The sequence below is a fragment of the Solenopsis invicta genome, chromosome 4 (assembly GCF_016802725.1).
Source record: "Solenopsis invicta isolate M01_SB chromosome 4, UNIL_Sinv_3.0, whole genome shotgun sequence".
Lineage (NCBI taxonomy): Eukaryota > Metazoa > Arthropoda > Insecta > Hymenoptera > Formicidae > Solenopsis > Solenopsis invicta.
The window spans coordinates 20,666,263-20,693,323 of record NC_052667.1 but is presented as its reverse complement, the minus strand read 5'-3'; the positions used below and the strand labels follow the sequence as shown (position 1 = coordinate 20,693,323).

Sequence of the window (27,061 nt, the reverse complement as noted above, 5' to 3'; positions counted from 1 at the left end):
CAAAATATTATTTATTTAAAGAGATTCAATATAAAAAACTGTTTTATATCAAATTGTTGCGTTATTACAAATTTTTAAGCTTTCTCAATATATGACGCAATGAATTGTTCATTATTAAAACGGTAAATTGTTCATTATTATGAGTTTGAGAAGTGACACTCATCACCTATTTGGTTAGATAAGTTTTCAAATATATTCTTTTAGAGAACGGTAAAGCTAAAAGTATATTAAACCCTCTCTTAGATACACAACGTACGTGTCCAATAGAAATTCCCGCATTTACATCTGAACCCTAAATAGTTTTTAACATTATCATAGCATGATAGGAACGACATGAGTATAAGTTAGTTCAAATAAATAATAAAATATCAATAAAAACGTTGTCTTTTACAATTAGTATTACTTCGATTCAATCGAACAATATTTTGTATTAGTTGGGGAGGCCGGGGTAAGATGTTTCTGGGGTACGTTGTTACGGTAGTTATAATTTCAAAATAAAAAAGGATAGCGATATGTTCTAAGTACGTCACAAAACAACAACCGATCACACAAGTGCGGCAACTATTTTAATATCGCAAGTAACGTTTAACTTAATTTACGCTGCGGTCTGTGTAAAAACATGCTCGCAAATAAAGTAAGTAAATATTTGTCCATCGTAATTTTTTGGTCTATTTCGCTTATTTAAGGTAGTTCCTATTATTTATTGTGTTTATGTAAATGGATATACATTCAGAAATATGATACATTAGTGTTTATTTGTTCATTTTAATTTGTAGGCAAAAAATTGTATCAAGATGTTACATGTGTCAAATGGGGCTAGTTGTTACCGTAATTTGGGGTACGTTGTTACTCTGGAAAAATTTGCTCTGTCGCATATGTGCAGTTGTCTATATCGATTCTTATTTTGTTATAGGATGCAGACATATAACAAAAGACAGAAAAAGTTTTAATGGAATATACAACATTTAATTTCAAAGGATTAAAGTGGAAGCAGAAATGAGAAAATTTTATTAAAATAAAAAATTTTTAACTATAAAAATTTGACGCTGTTAGATATTTAAATATCTATCTAATAATCAAATGTTGTAAAGTATAATAGTAACTTAGAAAATTATAATAACTTACAATGTTACTTAAATGTTAAAGAAACTTAATCTGTAACTTACTTCTAATTGTTTTTATAACGCATATTTTACAAGTTACATTTATTGCATTCGTTCTGTCAATTCTTTTCTTTGCTTTTCTTATCCAGTAGCGCCATGTTTTCATAATTAAAAAATTTTTTATTTTAATAAAATGTTCTTATTTCTGCTTTCTTTTTTAAGTTTTTAATATTTAACTTCTTATTGTTCTTCTAAAAGGTTGATTACTTTTTTATTTTATTATTATTTAAATTAGGCACGTAAAAAGATCACAAAGATTATCTTAATATTGTTTTCCTAAAAAACTGATCATTTTTTAATTTTATTATTATTTAGATTAGACTTTTAAAATTATTATTTAGAAGGATTGTAAAAATCATTTCAAAGTACTGATCTCATAAATACAAATGTTTGTCACAAAAAAATGAGATAAAATATAGTTTTAAATGTGGTTTATAATTATTATAAACTCTATGATTGTTAACATAATTATAATTAAATATAAATATCAGTTGTTTAGCTTTAATGTACCTGAATGTCTCGTTACCTCATTAAATATTAATTATAAATATAATTCACGTGTTTTGATTTATTAAAAAATGTTTTTTTTCTTTAAATGACTTTATATCTTTTGATAACAAATTATCCCAGTGCAGTAACAACTAACCCCATAAAGGGGTAAAACGTTTCTCTCTGACTCTGACACTTATAAATAACTTTGTACAAAAATCAATGATGATATACTACAATTAACCTTATAATCCTAAAATACAATAAATTTGATAATAAATCAGTCAATAGTCAAAGGAACAACAAATTATTTTATTAGTCATTTTTTATATTTTCTTAAAATCGGAACTTTTATCCCCGTTCTCTCCTACGATAACTTTGTTTCATGAAAATCTCTTTTCGTTGCTATGCGTTGACCATCGAAGAGGTCTGCTTCATTCTGGATGCCTTCCGAGAAATCGAATCGCACCGTATAGTTGGAAGTATAATATATCATCCCTTCTACCACGAGTTAGAAGTCACTTGTGTGGGAAGGTAATACAGCAGCCAATCACCGATCAAACTTGCGTCTGCCCTCCAACCTGCCGAGCATCGACTGAATTCAACAATTTTGCCTGTACTCAAAAGAAATGCAGCCACGGAGGTGTACAAGTCTGTCGTAGTGTTCTTTTACTGTTTCTATTGTGTTAATCTCTCAGGATTGGATTTTACTTGTATTTTAGGTAAGAAATACGTTAAACACACACACAATTTTAAAACTACGTTTATGAATGATTTAATTTTGTTTACTCAATTATTTTTTTGAAAAAGATCTCCGCAGCATTGTTTTGTAGTTTAGTGCTATTTTGAATTTTGAACACAAATATTCACTGAACAAAGTAACATTTCTTTAACATTTAAAAAAATATTTTTTGCAACGCGAAAGTAGTTAAAAGTATTGAAATTAATAGGATAGACCATCTTTCTTTTTACATTAAAAAAATATTTATTTTAATAGTGTTAAAAATGTTGTCTTACTATTAAATAAAATAAAAATAAGTATGAACTCAAAATCATTTAAAATTTGCGTTAAGAGTAATTTAAGTTAATTTAAAAGGTAATTTTGAAGAGTATTATATGTGTATATAAAATTAGAATGTAAAATTTTAAACGTTAGCTTGTTCTAAATAATCAAACAATCTTAATATGGATCGTCAAATAAAAAGTAGTTTTATTGCAAAACGACTTTTTTGAAGTTTGTTGGAAACTTTTGCTATGTTAAAAAATAATGATATTCTCTATAGGTATGTATAATTTGTAGGAGGAGTGACCAGCGATATTCAAAAGATAATTGTACTTAAAGTTAATATCTTAAAGTTAATATCTTTCTACATCTGTTTCCCATGCTAGATACGTACCTAAGCGACTGTAACTATTTTATGTTTTATAACTTTTTACCTGAAATTATAGAAGAAAAAATAATAAAAATCGTAGGATACTTCACAGTTAACACATTTAAAAATTTTGAGAAAAGATGTAGACATTCAAAGTATTTATAAAAAGTAATCTAATTCTTATAAAAAAAATCTGAAAAAACTATAAAATTATACAGATGTTCTGAAAAATTATATAAAAGTAATGTGAGAAAAATTTTTCAGCAGGGACCTATACGTATCACTTGGCACTGTTCGGAACGCGCGCGCGCGCGTGCTGGCCAAAGCAGCAGTCATCTAACGAGCGCTTAGTAGGTATATCACAAGTTCTGTCGGTATGAATGCTCTCAGGGTAAAACGCTGTAACAGTCATTAGGGGAAAGTAGGTAAATTGCACGCACCTAAGGGAAATTTATCGCAGTAAAGTGATTTTTGAAGTTGAAATCAATACGAGTACAGAAATAGAAACTTTAAACATTTTTTTATTATTATGTATTGTCATATTAAACAATTTTTCATTTGGTAATGCTATATTCAGCAAAAAGAGGCAAGTAAATAAACGAAAAAATTTCTCGCCTTGGGTAATTGTACAGTGCGTTGCATTGATGCCTGGGGTACCGATTTTAAGGACCACGTTTCTTTCTTAGTTATTTTTGCGTTCATGACCAAATGCTGCTGTCAAAGATCACCGCAGCATTCAGTCATAAACATAAAAATAATCAAGAAAGAAACGTGGTCCCTAAAATCGGTACCCCAGGCATCAATGCAACGCACTGTACGCGCGGTTGGATAAATGTACAGTGCGCGTCAATAATTTGCTGGGTCATATTAGGTAGCTTGACTTACCGACACTGAGTCGATAACAATGTACGCTCGCGCACGTGCGTTTATTTGGAAGGGACATAAATAATAAATATTTGGCACGAAGAATATATGTTACTGATTCTCTTAGTTATCCATGAAACATGAGAGAACTAAAGAACAACTGGTTGCACATGCCAAGAACTCGGAAAATTTGAGGCATAAGCCTCAATATTTTGCACATTTAAACGATTCGGTAGAAAGGCGATTGCAGCAAGTGGTTGCACGGGAAGGATACTGGACCGATTATTAGCTGGTGCCAGTATTATTTCAAACGGTCCTTTTCAGAACCACCAAATTATTTAACGGTGGAACATTCATCAAGAATGCAAAATTTAATTAAAAAAAAAAAATATATTAAAGAACCAATATATTTTTTATTTTAAATAACTTATTCTTTTACCTTTTCCACCTCTTCATACACGTTTATCTTTGTTGTTATGTATATCTCTGTCTGTGCAAAAATAACATAATACTGAATCAAATTTATACGGATAGATCTAGAAGCGGTGTAAACATAACGTGACAGAGATTATTTTACGGGCATTTCGCCGTTAACAATTTTGCGTATGTAATTATATGAATACATTATTGTTTATACGCAATAGAAAAAAACATAATTACATTAAACTAAATATATTAATATTTAAAATTTAAAACAAAGTATTAAAGTCGTGTGTTAAATTTTAATTTTACTATTTATTTTATTACGCAGCTTAACATGTAGACAATTTAACATAAAAAATAAAAATATTTAACCTAAATTAGACTAAGAAGAAAGAAGAGAATAACTAAGAGAATCAGTAACGTATATTCTCCTTGCCAAATATTTATTATTCATGTCTCTTTCGAATAAACGCGCGCGCACTGGCGTTCATCGTTATCGACTCAGTGTCGGTAAGTCAAGCTACCGAATATGACCCAGCGGATTATTGATGCGCACTGTACGCGGAGGTTATAGTCCATTCTCTTAGCTGCGCTACACTACACTACAATGTACTACACTGTACTAGTGACACTATAGTTGGTCTCACGTGGTCTCACGCCTTTCAAGATGGATGCGTAAAATTGTCCACGGCGGACTTGATTTCATAAAAAAACAATTACTTGATGACTATTTAAGTAAATTTAATAAACAATAGCTCAAAGAACGCAGGAAAAAACGTACTTTTGTTAGGTAAAACAAGATTAAACAAATAAAATAAAAATACGGACTTATTGCCTTATTTTCTTAACGCCGAAATCGCAACAAAAATCATGATTTTACTTTTTCTTCTTTTTTCAATTAACTACATTTCTAAATGATATAACGTGTGGTTATATATTAAAAAAATACCTTCAGCCTACAAATATTGTCGTGATATAATCTGTATTCATCGGGAAAATACCAAACCACAAAGCGTACAATTACGCTACCCAATGCGTACGTACAATAACCCTACTTTCCCCTAATAATCACCCGTATATTTGTTTATTATATCCGTCTATTATACATATAATATTGGTCTATTATATATTCGTTTTATTATATTCCAGAATTGGACACTTATACACTAGATTCCGTTTCTTTTGAATTTCAACATTATATATTTGTATTTTATCAATACTAAAATAAGGTAAGTTAACAATTTTATAAATTAATTATATTTTTGTATATTGTTGTTTAATTTATAATAACTTACATTGCTAGTATTCTCAGATTGCACCCAAGAAGTCCTAAGAGGTTTACATTGCGCTCAGCTAAAAGAGCAATGAGTTCCTTTTAATCTTCATAAAATATCATGAAAAAACCCAGCAAACACAGCTATATAATAGCAATGTTGATGCAATAAACTTAAAGGTAACACGCAATATAACGTGTTCGTTACATGTAACGTCCATGTTAGTTATAATTTCCCACTCATAGAACATCATAGTTACATTATATCAACGTAACATATAACTGAGGGAAAACATTGCTGTTATGTAATTGCAAAATTGCAATTATATATCAATAACCTAGTTCGACACTTTGTTACATTGATGCAATGTAGCTTATGTAAAGCTTTAGTGTTGTTATATTGCTGCAATGATGCTATTTTACCAATCTCACTTAATCTAATTTGCTTCTTGCACATCTTAATCCCAGAAAAGTTTTTGAATTAATTCTAAGCAAAAGCAAACCAAACAATTTGTTTGCTTTTACAGAGAATTAATTCAAAGATCTTATCTGGGATAAGAATATGCATTATATATTTCTAAGAAATTATGTTTTAACAAAGAAAAAAAATATAAATCTTTTATAATTTATTGTTTCATTAATTCTCCATGGAAGCACATAATAATAAATATGACTGTAAAAGTGAGTTGTTTCTAGATAGAGAGATTAGTTTTATGATGGTTTTTATTAAGAATCTCTAATGAAGAGATCAAGCCATAAAGATTATAATATTTCTATAAGTATATATTTTAAATAGTATATACCAAATATAAATGAGTTTTTTTAGTAATTCTAGTATTAAACAAACTTTTATGCACATTAAAAATTTCTGAATTTATTTAGCTTTCTTAATTATAGCATTAACAGCTTTATTTAAACTTTACATTTTTGTAACGCTTTACGCTTTAGCCTATGTGAGTTAAAATTTTAATAAAAAGTGTATTCAACGAAAGAAAGGTACTCGACTTATTGTCTTATTATTATAAATTTGGTTATTTATAAAATTTTACACACAGACCATCAGAAAACTATAGTCACGACAAGAGTGGTAAAGACTCACATTTGCAAAAGCAAAATTTGCTCTTATCTAAAAAGTGATATCTTAAACTTAAGAAAGACAGGAAGGTAAAAACAAATTTATTTACAAGTATTTGATTTTATAAACATCTTGCAATTTATGTGTTCTTGCACGGAACATATTATTTTATTGTAAAAACACTTTGAAATCTGTTACGATACAAAAGAGTAAATTAATTTCACAACATACTAAAATATATTTCTAAGCACATGGAAACCGATAGTACATGTATTATACATCAGTTACAGCATAAATAATAATAATAATAATAATAATAATAATAATAACAATGGCTAAAGGGCATTCAACCATAGAATTTGAATGTATTCAAAGCTCTGCTGCTTACTTTGTAAAAATAGTTTGTCGCATGCTAATACAGCTAACGCGTTTAACCGTGTTTCGTATGAATTTTTTGAAAGTTATTGACACATGTTTTTAAACTAATTCTATACGAAAAACATGATCTTTGCGTTATATATTTTATATATATATATATACAGGGTGACCCATTTTAACTTAGGCAGCCAAATAACTCGAAAAATAAGCACACTACGAAAAAATGTTTAGAATCAAAATTTCGTCATTTTGAGGGAGACGTACAATGACGTTAAAATCAGCCCCTCCCCGCCCATCCATCTGGGCGATGAGGGGGGGAAAGTTTGAAATCTTAAATGGGAACCCTTATTTTTTATTGCATATTCGGAATCTTTGGCTAAAAACACAATTTGTCTGAAACATTTTTCTCGATTCATGATAGATGGCGCTGTAATCGACGAAATTCAATTTCTTCGATTTCTCTTACTGAGAACCCATGCTTACGATTCTGCAATAAATTAATAATAAAAATTCCACGTTTTTATTGTTAATACTCGAAATTAGTCTTAAAACTTCTCATTATTTTTTATTACTCATTAATTACTTCTCAAGAAACTGCTTTTAACGTAACCTGCCCTTTAGGCAACTTGAATGTCCAAAGTACCGAGACATTTTGGACTTTCCATCTGATGGAGTTCCTCTAAGTATCCCTCTAAAATTTTGTCCATTTAGTGCCAAAGTCACAAGTGTTTATGTATTTTTTTAACATTTGTACTCTGATAAAATTCTAGTAAAATGGCAAATTATACGCCTACAGAAGTAGTCGATATTCTTATAACCTTTGGTGAATGTGCACAATAATGGTGCACACTTTGAGCATCTCCTCCATGCGGAGAGAGCTGATAACAATGCAATCTTGCCTTAACTGGTTGGATCACCAGACGACCTTGCCTTCACTGGCTGGGTTACCACACGTTCAAGCACCCCGAATTGTAAAAGGCGAGGGGACTCACGTTAATCAAGCACCCCGAAGGGAACAGAAAACTGCTACGTCCACGTTATTTCTGGGTTACGCTAAAAGCAGTTTCTTGAGAAGTAATTAATGAGTAATAAAAAATAATGAGAAGTTTGTTTTAAGACTAATTTCGAGTATTAACAATGAAAGCGTGGTATTTTTATTGTTAATTTATTACAGAATCGTAAGAATGGGTTCTCAGTAAGAGAAATCGAAGAAATTGAATTTCGTCGATTACAGCGCCATCTATCATGAATCGAGAAAAATGTTTCAAACAAATTGTATGTGTTTTTAGCCAAAGATTCCGAATATGCAATAAAAAATAAGGGTTCCCATTTAAGATTTCAAACTTGCCCCCCCCCCCCAGGGGGTGGGGTGGGGGAGCTGATTTTAACGTCATTGTACGTCCCCCTCGAAATGACGAAATTTTGATTCTAAGCATTTTTAAGCAGTGTGCTTGTTTTTCGAGTTATTTGGCCGCCTAAGTTAAAATGGGTCACCCTGTATATATATATATATATATATATATATATAGCTGCGTTAGCACGCGACAAACAAAATTTACAAAATAATGGCCATAACCTCCACGAGCGGAGCTTTGAATGCATTTAATTTAATTCCATAACCAAATGCTTTCCAGCAATCGTTTTCTCTTATATTCCATGGTCTCTCGATTTTCTAGATAAACTAAACCCACCTTAGCAGTCATATTCAATCAGTATTCAAATGGGGAATCCGAACGTATCACGAAATTTCGGATCGTCGTAAAACGGATAAGTTAAATGTTAAACATGAATCGCGTGTCGCAAAATCGCACTACTAAAAGCTATTCAAAATTTAAATGTAATTTCAATGTAGTAGTTATATCTGATGCAATATAAATACTATTTAACATTTTATATAATGACAATGTAGATAAAATATAAAATCTGTTATATAAGTTTTGTTACGTTGCTGTTATTTCAATATTACAAGAAAATAACAAAAAAATGTAACAGTTGCATAAAATAGTTATATTGTACCCCAATAACATTTTAAATTGCCTTTACATGATTGTGAAATAACATCTGTTACCTCACGTTTTACCATTGCAATGTTGCAGATATATTCTGTGTTTGCTGGAAATTTATTTTGTGTTCCCAAGTACAACAGGAAATGTCAGTAAAAAAGAGTTCATATAACAATACATAAAAAGTTCAGCAGTATATTCCAAAAAAAATCATTTTATATCCATAATAAATTAAATTGAGAATCATATATAATACGGTATCTGTTCTTCCTAAAGAATTCTTTTTACAGTGCAATTATTGAGTTTTTAAAGAATTCATTGAGGACTCATTGAGAAAACTTTTTGTGCTATTTACAGGAAATACAATAAAATACTAGAAATTATTTAAATTCTTATCTTTATTTCATAATTTATAAAATTATATAACGTAAAAAAGTTATATAACAGTATATATAAAGTAAACAGTATGATATAAAGTAAACAGTATAAACAGTATATATAGCATAACAGTATATAATATTAAGTATGCGTGTGCGCGCGCGCGCATGTATATTTTAAAATATTATTTTTTTTTTGTTTTACTCGATCACTGGCATGTTGTAGCCAAATCTTTATTACTTGTCCAATATTGTTCACCGTGTCGGAAGTATTTGCGATTATTTCTGAAAGAATGTACTAATTGTATATAGAATATTATAAACATAATACTTTAAAGTATTCTATAATTGAAACATGCAAAGAAGTTGTGTACTATATAGAAAGAATCAAATTTGGGTGGGATTAAATGTATTATTTGATACAAAATTATATCGATGATATCTTTGCGTGTATCTAGTACTAGCTTAAAAGAACACAAAAACCAGAACTAAACTAGAGATAAAGTAGAAGATTTATATGTTTAATAAAAGTAAAAAATAAATATAACTTTGAATTTATTATATATTCTTAGTTCTATCGGCAGAAAGTGTAAAAAATGGAAGAGATAGTACGGTCAGGATCGATAAAATGTAGAAAAAATGTGTGAAAAATAAATTTTTCTCACATTTCATCAATCTTGACCATATATATTATCAACTGTACAAAAAATGAAACATCGATCTAGCTCTGCATAAAACGATATATTTTGTCTATGCACCTATCTATTTTTAGTATTATATAATAAATTATTATTAATATTTAGTATTATATAATGCTTTACATTTTATTAAAAATAACCTGATTAGTTTATGTCAATGACAGAAGTATATCAAAAGTATCATTGATATAAATAAAGTAGGAGAGATAATTATTATATTATATTGTGTTCACTATATAATGTACTGTTACGTGTAAGGAAGAAAAAATATGTTAGTATATTCGATTTGCTGATTTTCTTTTGAATCTATTTTTTGTTTTTTTTAGCTTCAAAAGAGTCAATAAACTGCAAAAAATGTCACTAAAAAGAATAAATCGTTGACTCAAAGTCGAGTCGAATTTGCTAATCAAATATGGTGTCGTTTTTTTATTTTTTTTTTTTTCGGAAATACTATTTTAAATGACATTACAATTGTTACGTCCAACCTTGAAGGAAAGGTAGGAAGGATAGGCTACCTGGGATACGAGCAAGGCGTGGAAGGACGTAACGGATGCTTTATCTTGTAGCCGTACAGGACATACGGCACGAGGGCAAACGCACTGATATGGCTCGGAAATATGGGTCAGCGTGCCGTGACACGCTTTAACACCTATTCTTGAGCCGTGCGATCGTCGGTCCTGATTAGAGTCAGAGAACTTAATCCCTTTAATTTCCCTTCGGGATTGGACCTTGTGTGATCTTTTTAGTTAGGAGTAAAGCGGGATGAGATTTATTAATTAATAATTATTGAACGCTTAAGGTTTTCTTTAAACTAAGTTAACGTTTATTATTTTTTTTTCTTGAATACATGATGGATTATAGCGCGTTAAACATTGGTTATTTGAAATAAAAATAACAATGAAGTTATTTATAGAGACAACCCTTAAATATAATGTGTTATTTCGGAAAATTGAGGGAACACGCGATGCTTTTATAAATATCCGAGATTATTTATTTAACACATAAAAAGGTAACTTTAGTAACATTAACATAATTAATGGTTACAATTCGAAGTTAACATAATTGATTGATATTGTTTTCCTTCTTTATTAACGTTGTTAGGAGTTAATTCTATTAGTGTTACCTGCGATGGTTTGAGAGGACGTTGGTTTAATTTGGATCCTATAAGTTTATTTAATCTGGTTATGGGTTACATTTGAAGGAAATTATTCATCGGAAGGAAAAGTAATTATTTCTTCCAGGAATTCTACACCGGAGGTGGAATTCGTGGGGGACTGGGGACAGATAATTTCTTCTAGGAATTCCACGCTAGACGTGGAATTCGCACGGGAACGGACGAAGGAGATTTCTTCTAAGAACTCTACGCTGGACATAGAGTTAGAGGGTCAAATCTAGAGGGGTGGGAGAATATGATGGGCTTGAAACGGAGGACGGAGGGGAGTCGGAAAAAATGCTATACTTTAATTGGGATGAAATGGAATGAGCGGGAGACGGAGTGCGTAAGTTATACAAAAATTCTTCTTGAGAAGAAAGAGAGGGCGGATCTTCGCGAATAGGTGCCTATTGAACAAGCTGTCGTGACTCCGAGGGCTTCGGCCTGCTTTCTTCGCGGTAAAGGCGATTCGTGGGGTGATTGAACTCTCCGTGATTGTCCACTGACAATCAACGCGTTAGTTAGTTAAAAGAAAAACCGAGAAAGAAGGGGAAAATATTGATGACTTACTTTGTGGGTAATAAGAAGCTTCTCAGGAGTGTTTGCGTCTGTGGTGGCTGGAGGGGCCCCATAAGTGTTGGTGATGGCTTAAAGTAAAACTTGACGCCGCGCACTGTTTCGATTTTTAATTTCAAAGTTGAAGAGGCTCTGAATTAAGTGGCGAAAACGTTGGATGTAGAACTCGTAACTTGTAAAATTCGTAAGTCTCATAGGACTCGAAGAAAGACTGGAGATTGATTATTGCCGGTTAATGATTGATTAAAAGGCGAAAAAGTTGGACATTTTATCGGAAATTAAAAAAGGCGTAGAGTTGGTCGAGCGGGTGAAATGGATATTTGATTGGTGGGAGATTTGGGATAGTTATAAATTTTATCCTATTTTTTTTAATTTTGACTTGTCGTTGGCTGGTTCGCCAACGGCCCTTCCCAAACATCTTTTCAGATGATGTATCATTGGTTAGGTAACCCTTTATCTTTTCTTGAGTTTTCTCAATTGTAAGAGGGGCTGATTATTGAGTCGCCCAATCACTCGAGAGATTCTCTATCAATTTTGTTTAAATTTATAACTCGTATCCTCTTATCGTTAATTTGCTGAGGATTAGCTACTGTAAGTGATCCGTGATGAGTCATGCGCGTGAACGAACAGATCCTTTATAATTGATAATGCCTGTACGACGTCCGGACTTACTTTTATCTCGGCTTAGATAAAGTTAAATTTTCTCTCTTGGATCCTGGCTTTATCCGTTCCTACAAGACAAATATTGCTTTCGATTCTGTCAGGTGAACAAACAAGCCAGGGTTATAAATTATGATTTCGAAATTCCTTAGTCGTCATTCCGGCTTAAATTTATCTTTCTCAAATAATTTTGTCAGATCCTGGTTTTGTTCGTTCTCACGAATCGTTGCGTCAGGTTGAGTAATTTGATCAAAATTCTGTTAGTACATGATTCTTTCTGTATTTTTGTGTTATCTTTTAGATCGTATATTTACTAGATATAGGTATTTTCTTTCGGAACAAATTTTTCACGCCGTCACGTTTCCTTTATGATAACGCGAGTGATACTAACTATCGGCGAAAGGGGAAATCGTGGAGTCGCCCGGACGTAACACAATTATGATTTGCATACTAATTATTGAAACTTTTCTATCTCTAAAGATTTAAAGGACTGCTAAATATATACTATACGCACCGATAATCACTGCGCATAATTTGAAGTCTTTAAACTTTATTGTTTTTCGTTGTCCCGACCACGAAGTGGTTGTAATGCAAGTATATCGGAAATTAACCATCGCATTACATTGAGAGTAAACTACCCCGAATTTTTTCCCCCAATTCTCAGAATTCGTCGAATCTAGAAAAATAAACAAAAAATCATTATTATTGTTATTACTATTAATAAATGTTTTCATGATTGTACATATATAACTTTTTATTTAACTCACTAAGTCTCTTTGAATTTGATCTGCACCGGTCAAAACAGCATCGAAATTTATCAATTGTTCCATCGATATTAGTGGAAAATCAGAAAAAGTTGATTCTTTAACTGCCTCATCCTGATTTTTATCGTTTGAACGATTTTGTAACAATATCAAATTTATTTTATTTAGTAACTGCTTATGATAAACTTTATACTTTTTTTCCGTTAGTGGTTTTAAAAATATTTATAACATATTTATATTATTGCGTACAACTTATCATTATTACATTAATTAATAATATAAAGTTCAATGTTTCGTATGTATATGTATACTACGAAACTTATGTTGAAATTTTGCTCATATTTTGATTTAATGTTAAATTTTAGAAATCTTGTATGGTTTTTTAGTTAATAGTTATTTCATAATATTAGTAGCTTATACTTGTGTTTTAATATTTTCCAGGGGTAAATAATAATTTAAAATTAAATTATTGTTTACATTTTATTATATTTAATTTTTGTACTGTTACACAGGACAACAAAAAAAAACATTTTTGAGAGTTATCTCAAACTAGAGTAGGTGTTTCTTATAGATTTTGGGTCGCTGAATACGAATTCGTAAGCTGTTATGCTCCATCACGTCAGTTTTTTTGCTGAAAATCATGAAAAATCATAGAAAATCTGTGAAAATTGAAATATTTGAGAAAAGAGTAAAAGTAAATATGACATTAATATGTGGTCCTAAAATGGATTTAAATATATTTTAATAAGTTAAATAATGGAATTAGTTAATATTGTTGATAGAAACTGTAGATGGAGGGAAAAAATTATAGAAAAAATCTATAGGGACATAATACTGATAAGGATCGTTAGGCAGAAAAACGGGGATCCAGTCGTGGGGATTTAGGGCCGTAACTATGGAATATAGAATGTCTAAGTCCAAGTGAAAGTGTAGACAAAAATCAGACAGAGTCAGGAATGGACTTTAAGGGAAACTGCTCTATTATTTCTTCAATGAAGTTTTGAAGCCCATTGAAGTAGTAATATCGCGAGCGACGAGGAGGGAGCTCAACTTCTTCCAGGAACTCCACACTGGATGTGGAGCACGCTGGAGAAGAAAGGGGGCTTGATGTAGGAAGGTCGAAAAGAATAGGAGAGTAGGAAATACTAGAAATAGATTCTGGAGGAAAATCGGGGGCTATTTTATACGTGGACGACGGGGGACTCGGGTCGGAACTCCTGAGGAGTTCCTGGATCCTCAGGAGAAATGGGAGAAAGGGGTTTAGGATCTTGCAAATCTTCTGATTCCTCGGGAGCGAGGTGTTTCTCTTGAAAAGTGGTCTCCTGCTCCAAGTTGTCGCGCCGTAATTCTTGGAAGTACTTTTCGTACGCCTGATCGAGGAGTATCTGCGCTTGTCTGACCGGCTCGCGGCGAAGACGTCTCGAGGCTCGACGACCGATCGTGGAACGTTTCCCGTGGTTGACCACTATCAATCGCATTTGATTGTTAATTGTAATCCCGAAGGAGCCAGAGAAAGAAGAATGGAAAACTTACTTGTTAACAGACGAAACAAAAGAGACGGCAGAATTCTGTGAGGTTGAAGGTGCTTAACGAAGCGCGGGCTGTTGGCTCCAAAGAGTGCTTAAGCTGTCAATTGGTGGTGCTGCTCGGAGGTTTTTTATATAAAGTTCTTGAGCACAGATCGTTCTTAAAATACCTGCACAGCTTCTAAACTTGTTAGATGATGATGCAAAACAAATGTGAATGAACGTGAATGTGAATGCGAGTGCGAATGCGAATGCAAATGCGAATGTCTGAGACGCTCCGCAGTTGCATTTTATAGGGCTTAAAAAAAGGGCGTGGAGATGATCAAGTGGGTGAGATGGAGACTTGATTGGATGAAACTTTTTGAGATTTCTCTAATCTTTCATAAATTATATGCTGTTGAAATTTTGGGTTTGCTCGTTGGGTATTTCACCAACGCTCACTACCAATCATCTTTTTGGGTGACCTCTTGTTGACTAATTTTCCATCTTCTTCTGGGTTTTCTTAATTTTTAGAGGAGCGGACAGGTGCGTCGTCCAATCGCTCAAGGGATTCGTTATCTACGATTTCCCCCTTTCTAGAACGTTCGATGCCGATTTTTTGTACCGTGTCCGTTTATTTAGTACTCATTTTTCATATAAATCATCTTTCGGCTTGTGATAAAACGTGCGTTTGAACAAACAAAGTCGGAGTTATAGATTTTATAGTTTTATAGTTTCCGTCCGGCGTTGCGGCTCAATGTTATCGTTCGCTGTCGCCAGGCTTAAATATCATTTCTGTTTTTCCTTTTTGTTCCGGCTTTGTCCTTATGAATTACTAGGTTAGGGTGAGCAAATATGCTCGTAATTTCGTCATCGCCCGATTTCCTCTTTGTGCTTCTATTTAGCCGACTTATTACTCTGGACGCGATATTTGAGCCTGATATCTTTCAATTTTTTTTTCTAATAATAAACAAGGGACAGCGTTATTGTAAAGAGCAAAATTGTGAGGGCCTTTGGATGCGATGATTAAGTGTTATAAATCTTAAGGACAATTTCTTCGCTTTGTTTCGTTTTTGTATTTTACACAAGGGATGCGAAAAGGGAAATCGTGGAATTCTCCGGATGTAACAGTAAGAATGTTAATATTTAAATATACTCAATTTTCTAAGATTTTACATCTTTTGCTTTTCCATATGGAATCACTGAATTTAAATGTGTTGCTAGGACTTGATATTGTTTTTCTAAATTATTATGTGCGTTTATGATGATAAATTTTACTGAAGCAATTTCTGCATGTTTTTCTATGTAACGTATTAGAACCTTAATTTGTTGCATAGTGGCTCTTCCTTGGCGAATTCTTTCCTTTTTTTTTCTGAAAAAATATTATGATAATGTGGTCGTAAAATGAGCGAAGCGAGTTTTTGAAATACGTTTTTATTTGTGCGTTACAAAAGGGGGTTCACGCCATAGCGTGAGTGAGTAGATGCGTGTGTGATAAAGAATGAGTGTCAAGGTGGCGCGCAATATGCGCGGACGCTCGGTTGCCGGGAACGAGAAGGCGCAAGATTTGGCAGTGCAAATCTCTTCACATTAAATATGAATCCATTAAATACACACATACGCGCACACGCGCAAATATGCACACACACATAAGCGCGTGCGAGTAGTGGTTGATTAGATCGGAGCTTTTCAAGATCGAATCCGTACGAACGGATTATGTAAGTTCCTTTGGGAATGAGAGAAGAAGATACGGGAAAGGAATGATCCCGGTCTTAACTTTAAGCTTCTTAAACACCAGCTAATATTTTTGTATTCCAAGCAACAAGTGTGTAAGAGAGTTATATGCGCATCGCACACATCTTACGAGAGCTTTTGTTTTAAATCTTTACAATTAAAATAATTTTTCGTATATAAATTCAAATGCTTCATCCTCAAATTTATGAAAAAAATATGACACGAATCAAAAAACTTTTTTAATTATTTGGAGAAATTTAGAAATTAAAAAAATACAGTTTACTGGTTATATTTGTATACCGATTCGAATGTTTGAAAAACAATGCAACAAAAATTCCCGTAAAATGCAATTATGTCAAATCCAACTCATTATAGAACTGCAAAGAATGGATATACGTTTCCGTAACTAGCGAAATGTTATATCGTTATATTAGGTGTTAAACTTAATTCCTGCCGTTCGCTACTAGAGGGTGCTGACTTCAACGCTGGCGAGTTTTGACTATGAAGTCATATGTCTTTTGTAGTTTAGACATCGCTGAAAGTGATTTAATTCTCATAGATTAGATTTCTCGACGCCAAAGACATTTTTCAATCGACTGAAAATGAATCGCGATAAGCTGTTTTTCCGACGTGTGTTTCTTCACTACTTCGACCTCAAGAAAACCGCAGCTGAAGCGCATCGCTTATTATCCAAAGTGTATGGTAATAAAACTTTATTGGAAAAAACATGTAGAGTTTGGTTTGAACGCTTCAAAAACGGTAATTTTGATGTGAGAGACAAAGAACGTCCAGGACAGCCGAAAAAATTTGAAGATGTCAAGCTGCAAGAATTGCTCGATGAGAATCCAGCCCAAACGCTTTTAGAGTTGTCGGAACAACTTAAATGTTACTCCAATAGTCGTCTCAAAACGCTTGCCTGCCATAGGAAAGATTCATAAGAAAGGGAAATGGGCTACCACATGAGTTGTCAGAAAATGCCATTTTGAATCGTTTGACTATTGCAATTTCTTTGTTTGTCAGGCAAAGAAAAAAGAGTTTTTTGTAGCGCTTCGTGACTGGCGATGAAAAATGGATTTATTTTGATAATCCCAAGCGGAAAAAATCATGAGTGGACCCCGGCCAACCGTCTGTTTCAACGCCGAAGAGAAATATTCACGAGCATAAGACCTTGCTATGCGTTTGGTGGGACCAGAAAGGTGTGCTGTATTACAAACTCTTGGGTCCAAACAAAACTGTTACAGCTGATTGTTACCATCAGCAATTATACCAATTGAGTGACGTATTGATGCAAAAAAATCATCTGTAGTCAACAATCGATGCAAAGTTATTTTGTTGCATGATAACGCTCGACCGCATATCGCGAAAAGCGTGAAGCAGGTACTTGTGAGCTTGAATGGGAAGTTCTGCCGCACCCAGCCTACTCTTCAGACTTGGCGTCGGATTACCATCTCTTCCGATCGATGCAACTTACGGACGCACACTTCTCCGGTTACAAAGAAGTTCAAAAATGGGTGGATGAATGGTTCCCCTCGAAAGACACCGCGTTCTACCGTCGTGGGATTGCCCTGTTGCCGGAGAAATGGGGAAAAAGTAATAGAAAATGAAGAAAATTACTTTGATTAAGGTATTCATTCATCTTTCCTTCGAAACAAATCGATTTTATAGACGAAAAAACGGCAGGAATTAAGTTACCTTCAATTTAGCTTTTATGTATTTGTATTGTTCAAAACGCGAGATGACTGGAATTATTTTTAAGAATATTTGAAAATCATATTTCTTAGTACTTAGACACAAAAAAGTGTTGTGATTACTTTTAGAATTTCTATCTTTTCTTGTTTTGAATAATTATTTCCTCTTCGGAATAAAGAGAAATATAAAAAATGCTAACAGATTAACAAGTCGTCTCCGTGTTTTGATATATCGTTAATGCCAATATTTCGTGAACATTTTAGTTCATTACTCTCAAGGGCGACTTGAGAATCCTTTAGCATTTTTTAAGAAAATATCCGTAAAATCCTTAAAAATTTAATTAAAAAGTACTATTACATAAACAAAGATTTCATTTTTTTCATTTACATTGTTTGAAATTGAGAAACTTATTGTTACACGTTTGATCCGTGATTTGAAAGTGACGAAAGTGACATCTTTGGTTGTATTTACTATAGAATATTATTGAACAATCTGTAAAATCAAAGAATAAATAGAATTTTGGAGTTCACGCGTTGCTCGATTTCACACTATTACCGTTTCAGTAACATTGCAATACTTTTTTTTTAAAAAGGGATTATTCGCATTAATTGTTGCAAGATCACGAATCTACACTGTGATTATTTTCATTTCCAATTTCTCCTAATCTACTTAAAATCGACTGTTAACCGATTATTTCTAGGCTAAATTTCGTTGACTGTTTTTTAACTTCGTGTGTAAGTTGACTCAGGGCCAATTATTTTGGGGGAAATTAAAAGTCACCTTTTTATGTTCAACTTGTACTTGACTTACATTATTAACTTTTTGCATTATTACAATACGCCCCGTCGGAGCGCACAATCACTAAGTAGTCACTAAGGACCACTGTCAGAGACAGAAAGTCACGTGACTAGGTGTTCTCCGTAAAAATAAGGCCAGACAGTACATCATAATCAATGTACTCACATGAAAGTTGACACTCTCTTGTATTAGAGTGAGCGGGAGCTCTCTTCCTCTCAAGAGGGCCTCTATACAAGTGAACAAAGGCAATGATGTAGCCAACAAAGCGAGCTCTCTCAGGATCTTTATATTTTTCCTAGAGAGAACTCCTCAGAACCTCTGCAGTTAATTCCAGAGTCAACGAATTTTTATCCTGGCTTTAGAATTTTTATATTTTGCCGCATACATGTTCACGGGATCGTTTACTGGTCCCTACAGTCAACCGATTCCCCAAGAATCTACGGATTCCTGAGTAACTCTCTTCCCATAAACAAAAGAGGTTATTACAAAAAAAATTAGTAATAAATACAGATGTCGTTAAATTGACTAAAAATCTACTTATAGTCGTCTGAGCAGCAAATTGATCATGCAAGTCAAGAGTCGCACATAAAAAGGTTATTTAAAAATAACTGAATTGGTCGATAACCGATGATGATAAAAACATTTGTTAGTCAATCATAAGTCGATATTTAGTTTGATTTTGAATTTGATTTGAACTTTAGACTTCTTCTGCCTGATAATCAACTAACAGTCGATTTCGTTGATTGGATAATTATATGTTTTGTTCCGCACGCTATGTAACAATTAAATGTTTGAAAAGAACTTCAAAGTGCGTTTAATCTATGATTTGTTGTATATACATATACGATACATTTGTAAAAAGAAGTTTTGAATTTAAATTTACTGTATAATTTAAATTATATGTATTCAAGAAAAAATTACGTATTATCTATCGAAGTTTCTTCTGACTTTATAATCAACATGCTTATAGACCCGCAGACTTTTTTTCTCAACATTTCTACAGTGAATGAAATGACATTATCAACTCTTTCGCGCTTGTCAGGAGCCAATGACCTACGAAATAATAAACATAGTAGGAATTATTTTACGTTAATGCAATTTTTGTAATTGTAATAAGTTGTCTCAAAAGTTCTTTCTGCTTTTTTAATAGAAATTAATTGTGCAAAACTTTATAAATAACCCAATTTATTGAATTAAACGTTTAAAAATTAAGACGAGCAAATTTCAAACATCAACAAAAAACCGACTTTGCATCTAGTCTTTTGTTGTTTTGCAATGTTGAGCAACGCACAAATTATTGTACGAAAAAAACTTTTGGGGCAAACTAACATTTCGTACGCTTACGAAAATTTGAAAAAGTTGAGTATGTCAAAAGCTTGTTAACTGTGACGTTATATTTAAAGAGCGCACGGTCGCATTAGCGGCATTACATATAGTTGGATATGCAAGACAGAAGAATGAAGCCATCTATACATGCATTGCACTCGTCATCTTCTATGAGGAAGATTCCGGAGGTAGATGTTACTTGGATAAAATATAGCTGCTTGGATAAATAAGCTGCTTAAATTGAGCTTTTCTTGGTTGCAATATTTGCTAAAGACTACTACTAGCTTCTTAATTAAAGAAAACCGTTATGATTACTGGAATTTGTAACGCGTACACTTTTTACACCGACCGACTACGAGAGTACTTTCAGACTTTTCCATCACGAGAAAGACACAAGAAAGAAGACCAGTTTGTTCTACTTATACTTGTGACAACTTGTACCTGTTCGTGAACAACACCACTCTTTCGATAAAGTAATTACTCGCTCAAGTCACCAATCAAATGAATGCGCTCCGCAGACCACAAGCATGTAATCACTGAAAAAAAGTCCAGTGAAGTATGGTTCCAAATTTAACAGCGACTAAAATTATTCTGCTCTGCGAATATACGGAAGTTGAAGATCAACATAAAAAAGACACTATTTTATTACTTATCATTTCCTTTCGTTTAGTTTTACATTTAGTTTTTATCTAGTTTTACAATCATTTTACTTCACGCGTTCACTTACATTAATGGCGAAGGTACATTAATTCGTAGAAAAAAAACCATGTGCGTAATATCTCTTATTTAATTTACTACCGTACAAAGCGCAACTATTGTTTAAGCGCAACTATTGGAAGATATCGTGATACATCATGATACATACATATATTATAATATATTCGCATTTCCATTAACAGTGGATGAGACTAGTGTTAATGGTCAAAACAAGAGAAAACTGTAATTATTTTCAAGAACATTTAATAATCATATTTTATTCTTCTTTTTACATAATAAATCTTTATTCTTTTCTTTTTTTGTAATCCATATCTCTCGTTTTGACCGTTCAACAGCAATTATTGTATTGAAACAAAAAGAATTGTTATATAGAATTTTCTTTATTTTTCTAGATTACTAGAAAAATTTTTAATCTATTACTGCGTCTTTGTTAAGAAATAGGATATTATCGAATAATTTAGAAAATTAGAAAAATAAAATAACAAACTTTTGAAGTGTACTACTTTATAGTATAGTATTGCATAAGCAATGTCAGATATTAGCTAAAAAGGAATTTGTCTTCAACATCAAAAAATTTTTTACTCCGCTCTGTAAGTGTAATAATTAAAACATCAAGAAGAAAAATGAAAATCTTTTGATCAACGATTTGCTATATTTGCAGTTCTGTATAATAGAGTTTTCAAATTTAAGTGTAAAGATTTGCATTGTTCACGAACATGTATTGTGTGCGTTGTGTATAATAGAGAAATCAAGATTTTAATAAGATGTCACTCAAATATTTGTATTAACAATCATATAGTCGATAACATCATTGCTCTTTAATAACCGCCGGGCCCCTGGGGCCCCAGTGACAGCCCCGAAAAATTATCCAGGGTTGACGGTCTTTAATAGTCTCTCGTCGGTACCAGTACGCTTGAAACGTAGGGCGTAGTTAATAGTACTCTTCAAATATCTGAGCACGTGTTTTGTGGCCATCCAGTGCTTTCTCCCATGATTGCAATTGAATTGGCTCAATACCCTCACAACGTGAGCTATATCCGGTCTGGTGCTTAGAGCCAAAAACATGCCTATGAGCTCTCTGTAAGGAACAGAGTCGTTTGCATTTTCAGGATCTGAAGCATCCAGTTTGGTGCCACTAACCGTTGGAGTGCTAGCGGGTTTACAGTCGGACATTCCGAATTTTTGTAACAAATCTTTAATGTATCCTGCTTGGGAAAGGTGGAAGAAGTCCTCGTTCTGAGTGATTTGTACCTAAGCAGTAGTCCGCTGGTCCGAGATCCTTAAGAGTGAAGCTCTTCTTCAGTGTATTGATTATGCCTTTTACCATTGTATGATTCTTCGATGCAATTAGAATGTCATTGACATATATTAGAAGGAAGATGGTTCTCTCTCTGTTTGTATAGACACATGGGTCCGCATTTGTAAGAGTAAGTCCGGCATTTTTAAGTGTTTCAGAGAGTTTTAAGTAACATTGGCGTCCAGATTGGTGTAGTCCGTACAGCGCCTTTTGTAAGAGACAGACTCTGTGTCCTTTATGAAGTTGTGACAGCGTAGTCTCAGCTCCGTTCTGAAGCTTTCTCGTAGGTTCAATCTGTATCATTCTTGTGAGAGATAACATTTCCTCTGAGTATCTAACAAAAATGCCTTCTAGGCTTCGAGCTTGGAATTTGCCTTTATTTGGAAATTTATTTAGAATGAATGTCTTGCAACCGAAAGTTCTGAAATAACAAATATTTGGGCGTCCTGTCCATCTTTTGAAAGGAGTACTAGAGTCCAAGCTTTTGGTGATGCAACGGTTTCTAATATGGTTAGCCGTTGCGATGGCTTCTGCCCAAAATAAAGGTGGTAGTTTAGATTGGATCATCATACACCGCGTCACCTTTATTAAAGTGCGGTTTTTGCGTTCTGCAACGCCATTCTGCTTGGGTGTATGGGTTACTGATAGACGATAGTGAATTTCGCGTTTTTTGAACAAGCTATCTAGTTCGGAATTGCGGCGCCGGTTAAAACCTACCTGGAAACACTCAATTGGGAAGTTTTACCCCACCCGCCGTATTCACCAGACATTGCTCCTTCTGATTACTACCTGTTTCGATCGATGGCGCATGGCCTGTCTGAGCAACACTTCACATCATATTAAGATACAAAAAATTGGGTCGATTTGTGGATAGCTTCAAAAGATGAAGCATTCTTCCGACGCGGTCTCAGTATGCTGCCAGAAAGATGGGAAAAAGTAGTGGCTAGCGATGGACAATATATCGAATAAAACATTAGGTACCGTTCTTTCACAATAAATGCCCAATTTTTGATAAAAAACAGCGGAAACTTATTTATACTCCTAATACAATATTCCTTCCCATTATCCGATTGAACAGCTTTTATCCTTCGTCCAGTTTGATTTTCTGCCATTCTCATAAATTCTTGAAACTTGTCAGCAACCTCGTTTTTATTTTTCATAAAATATACCTCGCACCAGCGACTGTGGTCGTCTATAAAGGTGACGAAGTATCGTGCGCCGCCTTCAGATTTGGTTCGCATAGGTCCACATCCGTGTGTATAATATCGAGTAGGCCTGAAGTTCTCTTATTTCCAGTTGGAAATGGGGAACTTGACAATTTTCTTGCTGCACATGTTTGGCAATCGACTGAGGTTGGTTTTGCTTCTAGTTTTATGCCATTTGTTGCATGCGTTTTCCACATTGAAGTTACATCCTTTGCATTGAAATGTCCTAGTCTCTCATACTAAGTTTTTGTTAGCGATTGTTTATCCTTACTTGCCGTGCATGCTTCCGGGGAAAATTCTTTGAACAGATAAAAAAGATTATTAATGCGTTTGGCTATTATCTTTGTGTTACCTTGTAAATTCTTGACGAAAGCGCAATTTTTAGTGAATAGGACTTGATGCTGGTTGTCGACAATCTTGGCTACCAATAAAAGGTTTGTTCTCAAATCCGGAACAAATAAGGCATTCTTCAATCTTATGTTTCTTTCTTTGCCATTGACCGTTGTCGTAACTTTTATGTCTCCTGGTGCTTCAACTTTAGTGGTTGTGTTATTGGCAAGTTTTAATCCGCCGGAAATACTTGCGGTCTGACAAAGAGTTGCTTGTTGCCGCATAAGTGGAAAGTGCATCCGCTATCCAAACACCATTTTTTAGACTCGTTGTCGTGATTTAATAATAATGTAGTTTCATTTGTTTGATCTGTCTTCTTATCCGTTTTTGCTTTCTTGAAGAAGCAATTTGCTGCTCCGTGCCCGAGTTTCCTGCAATAATTGCCTCTTATACGTGTGTTTGATGATGATTGTTTGCTTTTGTCAGCGTTTTGTAGGTTGGCTTTAGATGCATTATATTGTTGATCCTTTTGTTTTACAAACAATGCACCGGAAGAGCTATTGGGTGACTTTTGTTTTCTAACTTTGCTTTCTTCAATTATTTTAATTTTTAACGTCTCGGCATCTGGCAAATCATCGCGTGATTCTATCGAGCATCGAAAAGTATCAAAACTATTTGGAAAGCTGTACTGAATAATAATTGCTAACATGTCACTATTGATATCTACGTTTATGGACTGTAACTTATCAACCGCATCAAAGAGATCATTCAAATGATCTTTTGCGTCGCCGCCTTCGGGCATTTTATGTAGCATAAGACGCTTTAAAAGAGTTGCCTTACGTGCAGGTCCTTTAGACGCGTAAATCATCTCTATTTTATCCCAAACATCTTTGGATGTTTTGCAACCACGAATTTGTTTTAATTCGGTTGGATTTTTGGATAATATAAGGTCCTACTTAGCTTTACGGTCCTCGATGATCCATGCGTCGTATGCTGCTTGAGAAGTCGCTCGTGTCGATGAGTCTGTTGAGATGACAGGTCGTGGCTTTCCTCCTGAGACGTATCTCCAAGTGTCATTCCTTATCAATAGTGCCTCTGCCTGAATCCTCCAAGTATCGTAGTTGGTCATCAATAACAATTCGAGACAAGTCGCTTTTATAAAATTGTTACGTCCGACGGTGGCACAAGACACTCACGCGCACTCACGCACAATAAATAATTGAGCAGATTCTTTAAAAGAAACTGAGACGTTTATTAGAACACGTCTGTCACCGGAACGAGGCTCCAGACGTCAGCAACATAACAACAACCGTCGTCAACGAGCGACCGTCAACTCATTACTATCGATTACATAAACTATACGGTGACACATTACAAACATCGCACGACCGTAACAATATTGTATACCATATCGTCCGTTGATTTGCGAAAACTGTCTTGCACGATAATGCTCGTACTATCGTTCGGCACTGAGCTTTTCGTGATGTATCGACGTTCCCTTAAAATGCACACAGTCTTGTCTTATGCGTTCTTATATATCCGTAATCAAGCTTACGTGTTCTCTCGTGGATTCTGGGCCCATAACCTATTAGAGCGAGAGATTGTGGAAGGAGAACTTGTGCTGATTATGTTGAAAGAAACACTTTATTATAGATATAAGAACAGAATTACTTTGAGTCCGATTACATACGAAAACAATATACAGCAGAACAAATAATGTGTGTAAAAGGTGTAATTTGAAAGAAAAAGGTGATGCAACAATTAAGTACAACAAGGGAACGAATAGAGTGAGATAGATAGTGACGCTAGTGACGTTGCAAGCGGTGACGCTCGATAATGAAGGAATCTATTGATATATTGGTAGATCGATAGAGCGAGAAATTGAATTCCTAACACACTTGTTTCTAAAATGCTCAGTTTTCTAGATATTTTGTTGTTCCGGTACTTTTTCCCCACCCTGTATATATTCTATTATTGTTCTTTTTGTACTTTTTAAAGTGTTTATAATATCGTACAAAATAATATCGGAATTGTATACTTAATTTTGTTATTATGGTTTGTAATAATTATTGAAATTAATGACACAAATTGCAACAAAGTAACTTAATAACATTGACGAAAAATATCGAGAAATCTGGATAACGTGAGATATCTAAAAGGTGTCTTTCACAATAGTGATCTTGGCTTCAACAATTGATGAAAGTTTTTTAATTAACTGGCAATCAAAAAATATAATTCGATATTTAATATTTTTGCGTAAATAAACATTACGTATTTTTGTCTTCAAGTATTAGATTCTAGCGGCAGTCCTAAACCAGGTTTCTTGTATGGAAACAATTTTTGGCTGGGGAGTCGTAGCCAGTGCCTTGATACAACAAACCGGATTCTTTAACCTTACTGCAGCTATATTGAATTGGATTACTAAAGCCTTATTCTTAAGCACATATGAACAACTATCACATACGAAAATAATAGTTTTTCGAATTGGTTCGTATGAATTTAAAAATTGATCCCCTAGAACGAAAAAATAAACTATTATCTTGTATTATATATTAAGAACAATTAATTTATTCACATTAATTTATTTATGTGTTTAGTAATATTAGTAAAATATATCCAAAATTATTTTTTTGTGCTCATAATATCTACAGAGCCCACTTTTTCCTTCACACTTTACTAAACAAGAGGAATTTAGAAATATTATTTTATTTCTTGATGTTGCATTCGAGCGTGGATCGGACGTGGTGGATTTTGATATTTTTATTATTTTTATTTTAGGTTTTTATATTTTTAATTTATAATATAATTTTAAATGGGCTGCTGTCACTAGTCCTGCGCTTTGTTCAGGACAAATTATTTATTTTATTAGGTAAGAATATTTGATTATATTTAATAGAGTTTAATGATTATTTAATATTATTTATATTTTATTATATATATATATATATATATATATATAATAGTATTATTAAAATATTATTAAAATAATCTGTATTAGAAAATAATTTTAATTTGATAAATTTATAGAAGCGTTAACATTATGTAGCAAGCCAATTTACTTTGTAATTAGTGTAAAACAATACTCTGAGAAAGGACCCGAATAAATGTGTGATTCTGATTTTTCTTAAATTTTGTACAGTAATTTGTAATGTTAAAATATGAAGAAGTCTGTCACTTCTCCGAGTATTGTT

General features: G+C 33.3%; 1 long non-coding RNA gene across 1 annotated transcript; it reads left to right on the top strand.

Annotated features, from left to right (window-relative positions):
- The first annotated feature begins 1,544 nt into the window (after window positions 1-1,544).
- On the top strand, window positions 1,545-7,451 carry LOC113003896. The gene is made up of 3 exons (XR_003268743.2): window positions 1,545-2,374; window positions 3,290-3,375; window positions 5,462-7,451. It is a non-coding gene; the product is annotated as an uncharacterized LOC113003896 (long non-coding RNA).
- The last annotated feature ends 19,610 nt before the right edge of the window (window positions 7,452-27,061 follow it).